Here is a 12,225-nt window from a genome sequence, read left to right as displayed (position 1 = left end):
TTTGGTGTACTGTGTCACTGGTATGGCTTATGCATTAGCCATCTTCTTTCAGCCTAGTCCTGCTCAGCTGGTAATTATCATGGCAATAAACTCACTCCATCTACATACACATTTTCTTACAAGCTGTTACTTATAATAACTGCATTTTTTTCTTCTTTCTGTCTCTTGTAGTGGTCAGTGCTTCTTCCTGTTGTTATGACTCTCATTGCTAAACAGAATAGAGATACTATATTTATGAAGATCTTAGTACAATTGTGCTATCCTAAATGGGCTTTGGAGGCCTTTATCATTGCAAATGCTGAAAGGTATGTTTAGTTTTCCTTCTGCTGGAGTACTGAGAGAATGTATTCATACATGTAAATCTAAAATCATATGCACGAACGCGCTCACACGCACACATCAATTTATGTAACTCTACATTGATTTCCTCACCTGTTATCTTTTACACTTTTTGAAATCTAATAATTTGTTTGTGCTATAGGTCTGTTTGAATTGATTTGTTTGAGTTTATCTACTAATATAAGTATTTGTGAGACTATCTAGAAGAGCTTATAGAAACAGCTTATGACATATCGATGAGCTGTTATGAGTTTATTTCCATAAACTCTCCATGATAGCAAATGAAAATAGCTTAGCTTATATGGAAACTGTTTGACATTATTCTATCTTTTATTATAGAAATAATTTATACATAAGTACTTAATTAAGTTGTTTATTCAAACAAATACCTATGACTTATACATAAGTACTTAAATAAGTTGTTTACTCAAAACATAAGTTGTAATCCAAATTGGTGCTAGTGATATTTGATTGTATAATATGTCTACTGAATAAGGGGTAACTTTGGCGCAACTGGTAAAGTTATTGTCATGTGACTATAAGGTCACGGGTTCAAGTCTTGGAAACAGCCTCTTGTGTAAAAACAGGGTAAGGTTGCGTACAATACACCAAATGGTGGGACCCCTTCCCAGACCCTGCATATGCGGGAGCTTCAGTGCACCGGGTTGCCCTTTTAATATGTCTACTGAATGCATGGAAAAATTGTTTACATTTTCTGTCACAAGTTGAACATGAATTGAGACATGCATGTAGTTTTAAATGCAGAGTTGTTTAAATGGGGAGCTTCAGTGCACCGGGTTGCCCTTTTAATATGTCTACAGAATGCATGGAAAAATTGTTTACATTTTCTGTCACAAGTTGAACATGAATTGAGACATGCATGTAGTTTTAAATGCAGAGTTGTTTAAATGAAGTTTCTTCTACTAGAAAAGAATGGAAGGAAAATCAAAATATGCAGTAATAATGCAATTTTAGTATAATATCTCAGGTTCCCTAGAAACACAAATTGGAAAAGGGCATATCATTGATGTATTTCAAATTACACCATTTATTTTCACAATAATAAAATGAAAACAATCTTATCAAGAAAATTATGCCCCAATCTACATAAATGGTGAACCATAACTTTCTCATTAAGCAGCAAAATGTTAAGGCATGTTCAGCCTAATTTAGTTTATCAGCCTAATATGGTGATGTTTCAAATGGATTTGGCAGAATTCTAATTCAAGGTGGAACCACTATTTCTTCAAATTATACTATTATTCAAGCAATTAAATCACATGACTTCTTTGTAGACAAGCATGGAAATTTAAAGAACATTTGAAAAAGTATGATCAAAATGATCCTCAAATTGCAATTCAATTACGTACCGAAAGAATGTGATGGATCGAGAATGAGTCAAAGTTATTCCTCAACTTCATAGCCTCAAGACATAACTTCCATAAATCCTTATCAGCTATTTTCCATGGTTCCCCAAACTGTTGCAAAGCAATAACATATGTGCGTAAATTGTTTAAGAAATAAAAATGCATAAAAGATGATAAGGTAATATATGAACTAAATGAATCCAAAGGAGCCTTTCTTTTTTTGGGAGGGGATAGGTTCTTTAGGTTGCTCTTAATGTAGAAATTGTATAATTACTTAATGCATTCAAGGATAGGTTGAGTGATTATAATTACGATCCTTCAGAAAGTCATTCAAAAACATCTCAAGAAATCATCAAGAAAATGGGGACGTCGGCAAACACACTAGAAGGAGCGACGTAAAAAAAACGGCCAAGGGTATGTAACACATGTCCCTTACGCACTGGAAAGGTGTCACACATGTGGAGGCACGCATGACAAGATATGGGCGCCAAATTTGGCCGCAAGCAGATTGGCGATGTCTAAGGCTGATGGAAGCATGTGTATCCCCTGCGGAGGCTGCGGTGATGGATTTACGAGTACTCTACGGAGTTTTATACAACAATAGGTCACCGATTACGTCTGCTGAGACGCTAAAATAAAAATAGACGAAGGGACCAGATCAAAGAGTTCTGGTACCAACTTAAATAATATTGAATGATCAACTTATATTTCATAATGAGCTTATTCATATTTCATGTACAAGGGACAATTTCTCAAGAAAGGAAAAATAGAAAATAAGGGAACTATATCAATGCTAAAAAATAGAGAACAATCAACACTATAATAAAACAAACCTGATTGGTAAAAATATATTTAGTTCATATATTACCTTATCATCTTTTATGCATTTTTATTTCTTAAACAATTTACGCATATGTTATTGCTTTGCAACAGTTTGGGGAACCATGGCAAACAGCTGATAAGGATTTATGGAAGTTATGTCTTGAGGCTATGAAGTTGAGGAATAACTTTGACTCATTCTCCATCCATCACATTTTTATCATACCAACTTTCTTACATATTTACATAAAAATATGTTTCTCCATATAGAACGCATAAAATCTGTAATGGGTGTGAAGCAAACATTGAATGATGTTTTACATATAAAATTAAAAGTTATTTAATAGAAACACTACATTGATGTTGATATTTTGAAAATAACCATAAGTTTTTAAAACTTTATTATATCGATTTTCTCATATATGTACATAAAAATTTATTTAAGCATATATAAGCATATAAAATCTCCAATGGGTGAGGTGAAAACATTAAACGGTGTTTTGCATATAAATAAAAAGTTATTCAATATAAACACTTTATTAATGTTTATATTTTGACAATATTTACGAGTTTCCATAATTTTATCATATCAATTTTCTCATATATTTACATAAAATTTGTTTATGCATATAAAACACATAAAATCTGCAACGGGTGCGATACAAACATTGAATTGTGTTTTGCATATAAAATAAAAAGTTTTTAATAGAAACATTACATTTTTTTTAAAGAAAGAAAGATGAAACATTACGTTGATGTTGATATTTTGAAAATTTGTATATGTATATAAAAATTTGTTTTCGCGCACATAAGAAAATAAAATGAACAACATATGCGTTTCAAATATTTAACCTATTTCCTATATATAAGAAAAAAATATTCAATAGAAACATTATATTAATGTTGATAATTTTCATTTATTATCCTTAAACATTCGACAATATTAACAATGTAATTTGTTTTAATATGATTACCACAATATTATGCGACCCATGCGAAAGCACGAGTCTATTACTAGTAAACTAAACAAACGTAAAACCAACATCAATCTAAAACCAAAAGAAATTGTTGTATGTACAACTAAAAGAAAAAAATATTCAATAGAAACATTATATTAATGTTGATAATTTTCATTTATTATCCTTAAACATTCGACAATATTAACAATGTAATTTGTTTTAATATGATTACCACAATTTTATGCGACCCATGCGAAAGCACGAGTCTATTACTAGTAAACTAAACAAACGTAAAACCAACATCAATCTAAAACCAAAAGAAATTGTTGTACGTACAACTAATTCAAGCCGAAAACACTAAATAGACAGGTTTTAAATCATATAGTAGGCGTTAATACCACATGTAAAATTATTAAATAAGTTACTATATCAAATTAAAACACATTCACTTGAAGACAAAATCACGACTACTCGGATTCGTCGAGATTTGAGATAAAGTCTTGTTTTCCCTTATCACAAGCTTCGTGATTCGTGGTTATCAACAGGGGCAAACCACAAAAGAGTGACGGCAAAGAGATCTAGAGCTATTCACAATCATTTAATCATAAGTACCATCTATCATGGACTCTAGTGGCCGAGCCTACACATTCATTGTTTCTACACAAATCATTATAAGATGTTCAAAAGGTGTCAATATTGATTGATCACATTTATTGTATCAAACATACTCAAATGGAAAACCACATCATTCCGTCTTAATAAAACCAAATGTCACTCAGGCTTTGGCGGACGTGTTACTTTAATAGGATCATTAGCTACATAAAGAAAAAGAAGATTTTTTTTTAACCTTATGTTGTTCCCCTACGAAATAAATATCAAAAATCAAATAAACATTACTAAAAATAGTTTTATGTCTAACTATTAAGAATTGCAGACTTTTTTGCACTTTTGCATGCATATGCATTATCGTCCTGAAACAATTAGTAGCATAGCATTAGCATAGATGTTATGCAAATGGTATGATACCAAACTTAACAATCCTAACAAAACAAATGCAATAATTAAATACTAGTACTAAACTAAACATCTAATACTAACATAAATTAACGAGATATGTTAGATTGACACACTTTTCTTCATTTAATTTTTTTTTCTGACCAAACCATCCTCCCCCTCTCTTTCAACAAACATCTCTCTCACACAGAGTTCTCTTCCCCCTTTCCGCTCAATTAAATAGACTAAATTCTAAAATAAATGAATACCTCATGAATCAGAAGGATGGTAAAAGACTCAAAGCTCTTCTGAATGTCCATAGCCTTTATGCAAAAATCCATTATATCCTTATTCTTATTTGTTAACCTCCACGGTTTGCCATACTGTTGAAAAATAAAAATAAACAATAACACAAGTTTATAATAATAATAATAATAATAATAATAATAATAATAATAATAATAATAATAATAATACCATGTTATGAAGGTCCACAGAGTTTTCAATTGCCTTCACATGCTTATACTTTTTTCTTTAGCATAAGCCATGCCAAGAATCAATGCATGAAAGGCAGGTACAACTTTATCTTCATAACAACTTATTTCTTAAGCAATAGTTTAGAAAAAAATGATGGATGAAAAAAAAAGAATAGTAATTTTACAAATTTATTTTTATCCTTATTTCAGAAAATGCAAATTGAAGAATAATAACTTGAAAAATGTTTAACCTTTTCAAAGTCATTCTCAACTTCGAGTAAAAAAAGAGAGTCGCGTTAGGAATCGACAATCAACGTAAAACTTTGTCAAATGTTTATGACATGATTTAATTACGAAATAACGTGAATGCTAGGGGTAGCCATTATTGTGGATGAGAAATGAAAGAAAGAAATTGTGGATGTTAAAAGGACAAAGGTCATATTATATGCACAAAACAAAACACATTTAATGTTATTAGCGCTTACACACCTCGTGTAGGATTAGAAGAATACCTTAAAGTAAAGTGTTGGGAGGAATTAGAAGGATTAATTCAAGATATACCATTAGAAAAAAATCTTTTTTTTAAATAGACATGTTAGCAACACACCAACTAACATTCACTTTCTTATAGATCTCACATTACACCTTTATTACTCGTTGATTTTCTCGGAATTAATATTATATAGGTTTTTTGTTTTGGAAAAGTCAAAAAGAAGTATATCTACCCAAAATGAAATCCTAACCAGGACAATATATAAATACAAGGTCATGATTCAAAAGTACCTACATCCAATATTACGATCAAAGACCAACAAAAAAGAATAAACAAAAACACTAGCTAAAGAAAACCAGAATCATTAAGTAATTTAACTCACTAAAGAGGATCTAACACAAGAGGATTACTACTTAATTACCTAAATACTTTGTGTTCATTCCACAAAATCTTCATACATTTGTTTTATTTTCTTTTAAAATGTGATAACTTCATGCATTTATTGATTTTACAATTTTGTTTTATTTTCTTTGAAAATGCAAAATAACTTCACGTGTTTATTAATTTTACAATTAAACAGGGCAAACTGTGAATGAAACTCACACCTCAATTAAAGTTGTCTTAGTTAATTTCATGGACCTCATCTAATGCTTGTGACAGAACCCATTATTTTACGTTAATTTCATAGAACTCATAATTTTATGACCTAATACTGAACATTATTTTACGCTCAAAAATGAAAAGTTATTTCAACAAAAAAAAGTGTAATTTTGATAATAATAAAAAAACTAAAATAATTTACCAATCAATTAACGAGTAATGACATCATAGCATGCCGTCAAGCAAACAACACGTCTAAAAGATTGCATAACATAGTTTATTATCATTGTGAATAGTCCAAAAAAAATCATATCATATCATGTTGCCAAGCAATTAACACAACTAAAAAATTGCAAAACAAGTTTCGTAATAATTTTTTATTGTATGTTTTACAAGTACCAACAATTTACTTCTTCAAAAAAAGTACCTCAAATTTAAGTTAAATTCTTATAATATATACATAAGTTCTTTTCCTTTTGGGAGTCATAATTTCAAACATCTTCGGTCATATAACTAAAAGTTTCAAATATAAAAGTTGTATAACATAAAATAGAGATTCGCAAATATCTTATAATTATTTTCTAAAATACATTATATAGTCACAACATCAAATAAAAATCATTAAACACACAAAAAATATATATCATTTATTGATTTTAAAAATATGTAATATTTGATTATTTTCTTTTTCATACCTTCTCTATTTATATTTATGTGTTTAAATGGACTTTACCAAACAAATTTACCTCCCATTTTTAATCACGTAGAGTAAGAGTAGTGTCACACACTAGTACGTAAAATTGATTGGTTTGTTATAACTTAACCGGATTTCTAAATGCTTATTTATGCATTAAAATAAATCGTTTGAAACTTGATATGAGTGCGTCCTTTGTGAGACTACGTGGTTGGTGTAAATTTCCACTCAATTTCTTTAATTTAGAGTATGTTGTAAATATTGGAGAAGAAAAACAAAGAGTTTCTCTTTGTAAGTGAAATGTTTACATTAGAATATAACAAATAATGGTGTAGTAGTATTTGTTAAACATGCATTATTAAAGTCTAGCATTAATCGACCAAAAAAAGGCGCAATATATAATTTTTTTAATGAATTTAATTGAAATTAATTTTCTTTTAAGAGACTAAAAGCAATATAGATTAAAACTTTCATATCAAACATAATGAGTGCTTAAAAGGGAAACTTTCATATTAAACACAAAGAAGTTTCTTTTTAAGCACTCCTAAACAAGTGAATAAAAGTATCCACCGCAGATAATAAAAACATGCTAGTTCTTCGCTCCTCCAAATTATATCCATCACATATAAGTCGTCGTAACTAAGTCTAACTCTGACATCTTCAATTAATTCTTACATTCTCAATTTTATTTACGTAATAATATTTTACAAAATAAGGTTGCTTTAGGTTTATGCTTGCTTCCAAGCGAGGTCATTGGAAATATAGGAATTGTACTCGGGTTGCTAAGACCACTGATAAAGGTCTGAGCAGTTCTAACTTATAACACCCATTACTTCTGACGAGCCTTATTGCTAAGACCACTGATAAAAAAACGTTTATTTCTAATCTCCATGTTGATCAAATCTGATGAATAATTTATCAGATGACTTTTAGAAGGTAACCTCAAAAAACGAGCTACTTGTCCGCTCATCTAAATTATATCCATCGTACATGAGCCGTCGAAACCTCAACATGGAGGAACCGTTTTGCAGTAACTGTCCACGTTGTTATTACTACTATTATTCTTCATATCTTATTGGTATTCCTCGTACCATATGAATGGATAAGCTATAACTGCATTGGATCCTTTATTAAGCTTGTTTCCTTTTGAAAATTGTTGTATGGAATTCGCCGTTTTTTTTGCCACTTTCTTGCACCATTTGTGTGGTTATTATTTTTCTTTCGAGAGATTGTTTTATGTGACATGGTGATTATTTAAAAAAACAATAATTCCATTTATTTGAGTACTATATATGTTGTTCAGCTTCTTTTCCCAGGTTTAGTTTATTTTTTGGAACTAAATTTGGTCTCACAGAACTAAAATATGTATCACTCTTAAATTAATTATTTATTTCAAATATTGTTTTATAATAGAGTAAATCGTCGTTTTTGTCTTTGAATGTGTAACGAGTAGTCATAATATTTTTTTTAATGTATCAAAAAACCAAAATAGTCTTTGATTGTACATTGTATTAGTCAAAATAATATCTAACGTTAAAATGTTTCCTTAATAATGTCATATCAGTCATTCAATTTACTTATTTACAGTCATATAGTCATATTAATCCATATATACGAAAAAAGTTGCGATCGTTGATAGATTATATTCCCTTTATAATAACACTAGCGGAAAGACGGACACTCATTTTATTGCGCTAACGTTTGAAAATTATAAACGGTATTGTATATATGAAACTTTGATTTTGATTAAAAGTAAAAATATAAATGTTTGTTCCATTCAAATTATAACAAACTAAACTAACAACGTTTAATTTATCTATTTCAATGACATCAACAAAAAAATAAATATAATATATTTTTTTAACAACACCAACAACAATCTTTATTATAGAAAAAGTTGTTTAAGTTATAATTGAGATAATGGAAAAGTAAGTTTAAATATACTCATTTAGTTTGTTACACTTTTAAAAAAACAATAATTTCATTTATTTGAATACTATATATGTTGTCCAACTTCTTTTCCCAGGTTTAGTTTATTTTTTGGAACTAAATTTGGCCTCACAGAATTAAAGTATGTATCACTCTTAAATTAATTATTTATTTCAAATATTGTTTTATAATAGAGTAAATCGTTGTTTTTGTCTTTGAATGTGTAACGAGTAGTCATAATTTTTTTTAATATATCAAAAAACCAAAATAGTCCTTGATTGTACATTCTTTTAGTCAAAATAATATCTAACGTTAAAATGTTTTCTTAATAATGTCATATCAGTCATTCAATTTACTTATTTACAGTCATATAGTCATATTAATCCATATATAAGAAAAAAGTTACGATCAACATTGAGAGATTATATTCCCTTTATAATAACACTTGCGGAAAGAAGAACACTCATTTTATTGCGCTAACGTTTGAAAATTATAAACGGTATTTTATATATGAAACTTTGATTTTGATTAAAAGTAAAAATATAAATGTTTGTTGCATTCAAATTATAACAAACTAAACTAACGACGTTTAATTTATCTATTTCAATAACATCAACAATATAACAAATAAATATAATATTTGTTTTTAATGACACCAACAACAATCTTTATTATAGAAAAAGTTGTTTAAGTTATAATTGAGATAATGAAAAAGTAAGTTTAAATATACTCATATAGTTTGTTACACTTTTTAAATGATAAAAAAAAACCAAACATATATATATATATATATATATATATATATATATATATATTCATATCGTGTTTGTTACATTTTTTTAATATTTAAACTTATTCTTATCTATTTGTTACATGTGTTATTTATTTATATTTAAAATTGAGGACATTTTTGAAAAGAGAAAAAACCAGCCTAAAAGAGTTATTTTCTTTATATATAGTATATATATAGATAATTTTTTCCTTAGAAAAAAATTAAAATTTCAAAACCACTTTATTTTACATACATTATTATTATTATTAAGATGAAGATTTGATAAACAAAAATACAAAAAATTGCTTTTCATAAAAGAGAGGGGTATAACTTATAAGGTATTCTTTGGTAATTTTTAGAGAAGAGTAACTACTTGGTCTACAAAGCATTGTCTCTTTGGACCAAAGTATTAATATGCATGGGCAGAAGTGTTTAAGCAGAATTTCCCTTTTCATGCATATTCTTTTGTGTAAGAAATTTCATGCAGAAACACAAGTTTCCACTTCTAGCATTGCATCACAACAAACCAATGTGACCATAGATCATAAATACAATACAATGGTTTCTCACCAACCTCTCATTACTCCCCACTTTCTCCAAGGTGATCAACCACCATTTTCACTCTTGCCTCCCTCCATGGGAAGATCAAGAGGTCGTCGAAAAAGTCGTAGCCGAGGTCAGCACCCCCGTGACGGAAACCCCTCGCCCACCAGTTCTCCACCTTAGCATTTTTCGTTGTATAACCATAGAAAGTGAAAAACTAAAAGCTGAAGGTTAACAATGACAAATAAGGCTATATAATCATGTGATTCTAGTTATATGTAGTATGTATTATAGAATTATAAGTACAAAAATCTTAGCCATCAAGTGAAGAACCGAAAGGCATAACTTGATATACTAGACATCAACCGACGGACCGAAAGGTGAAGGGTGACAATGGACACATACAAGATTAAAAGAAAAAAAAGTTTGAAACACGAAAATAGTCTAGTTTTTATTGTGGTGATAAGGGTAATTGATCTTAAATGATTTTGTCAATGATTTTGCAATGAAAATAGGAGATTTCGTTGAGATTCAAAACAAAACATTTACATCTATAAAAGGAGACATTGATTACATTAGAAATTTGGTTTCCACTGAAAATAAAAAGAATTGAGATTAGAGTTTCTATCATTGCGATGAAACCACAATCTTAAGGTACTTTTGATATTATTGCATTTTCTCTATTAAAATCAATCTCTAAAATTTTAATCTTTTTCACTAATCAACATAGAGAAGGTTCTTACGGAATCAATACTTTTTATTACGTGATTGAACCGTGTGTTTGCAGCCTATCAATGTCCCCTCTAAGTTCTTTGTTTTTCTCTTTTTTTATTGATAATATTTACTTGTGGTTTGTCGCTTTTAGTTAGTGATATCATCCTAATTGAGATGGCTAACCATTTTTTTATGCTGCTTGCTTCCTATGCCCTAAAAACAATATTAAGATGCAAATTCATGCTTTATGATATTTCAAAGTTGATAAATCAAAATCAATTTCAAAAAGCCATACCGTTTATTGTGTGTCTAAATCACTTTTTTTTTTTTTTTAAAAGATAACAATTTTATGTTAGAGGAGTGCTATAAATACTCTTTTTCTAACACTTCCTCTAATAACCAATAATAAAAAGATATCATGGAAAAAGACATCATTTATGCTAACCAATAATAAAAAGATACCATGGAAAAAGACATCATATATGAAGAAGATGATTCAATTGCATGGTTTCCATGCATTGTATGATCTTTTCCATGCATTGTATGTTTCAAGTAAAAAATACCTAATAGTTGATAGATTAAGCTTATACAAGACGAGCTTATACCAAATAGTAGACATCTTAATTGATAGTTGATATACAAATAAACTAATCTACAGTATTTGATAAAAGTAAGGATTGAACTAACTTGTAAAAATATAATTACAAAAGGAGACATGTTTAATTAATATTTAAATTTTTCTGATTTAAGATAACTTATAGAGAAAAAATGATAACCTATAAACATAGGTATAAGCTACTTCAATTTGTTTATCGGAAAATGTTATAAGTTAGTAAAAATTAGTTATAAACTCATGAAAAAAATAACGGTTATCATAAGAATACCCTTTATTTTATAAGATACACTCCAATTATCAAAAAATGATGTGATCATAAAATCAAACACATTCCGTCATGGTGATCATCACATCACATATCAAAGAGTTTTTGAATTCCCTAAGCAAATGGTGGGCCTAAACGCTCTTCTTCAACTTGACCATCTACAAAAGGTTAAGATAAAAATCCATTAAAATTAATGTCCCCCCTACAAAACATAGATATAAAATTAAAATTTGATGGTTTTTTTTTCAAAATATTTCTTTCAAAAAGTTATCTTTTTAGTTTTGAAACAGTTTTGGTTGTAAGTCGTTGAATTTCTCATTTATTAAGATATCAAATAATCAAACCGATAGGGAATTGAGAAAAATCTTGAGGTCTAACCATTGAGATTGATGGCTAGGCTTGCATTAGAATTAGCTCCTCCATTTTGTTCCTTAAACATTAAAACAAAAATACATGTTATTTGTGGAGGTTGAGATAAAAATATAAGTTGTAATCCAAATGTCATAAGAAAAAGTATGATCAAAATGATTCTCAAAATTCAATGCAATTACTAAATAAATAAAAAATAATAGGGTTAATTATGTTTCTAGTCCCTATAAAATAGCGACCTTGTAAGTTTAGTCCTTACTTAATTTTAATAGCATTT

At 28.7% G+C, this 12,225-nt stretch overlaps 1 long non-coding RNA gene across 1 annotated transcript; it reads right to left on the bottom strand.

The window, feature by feature from the left end:
- Positions 1-11,527: 11,527 nt before the first annotated feature.
- Positions 11,528-12,011, bottom strand: LOC146912166 (uncharacterized). Its single transcript, XR_015015911.1, has 2 exons — positions 11,958-12,011; positions 11,528-11,737 (listed from the first exon to the last, which is right to left on the bottom strand). It is a non-coding gene; the product is annotated as an uncharacterized LOC146912166 (long non-coding RNA).
- Between the last annotated feature and the right edge of the window lie 214 nt (positions 12,012-12,225).

The sequence above is a fragment of the Medicago sativa genome, chromosome 6 (assembly GCF_051527215.1).
Source record: "Medicago sativa cultivar Bolivia chromosome 6, Bolivia_mono, whole genome shotgun sequence".
NCBI classification, from domain to species: domain Eukaryota; kingdom Viridiplantae; phylum Streptophyta; class Magnoliopsida; order Fabales; family Fabaceae; genus Medicago; species Medicago sativa.
Note: the sequence above shows the minus strand (reverse complement) of the source record. Positions and strands in the feature narration are given on the sequence as shown.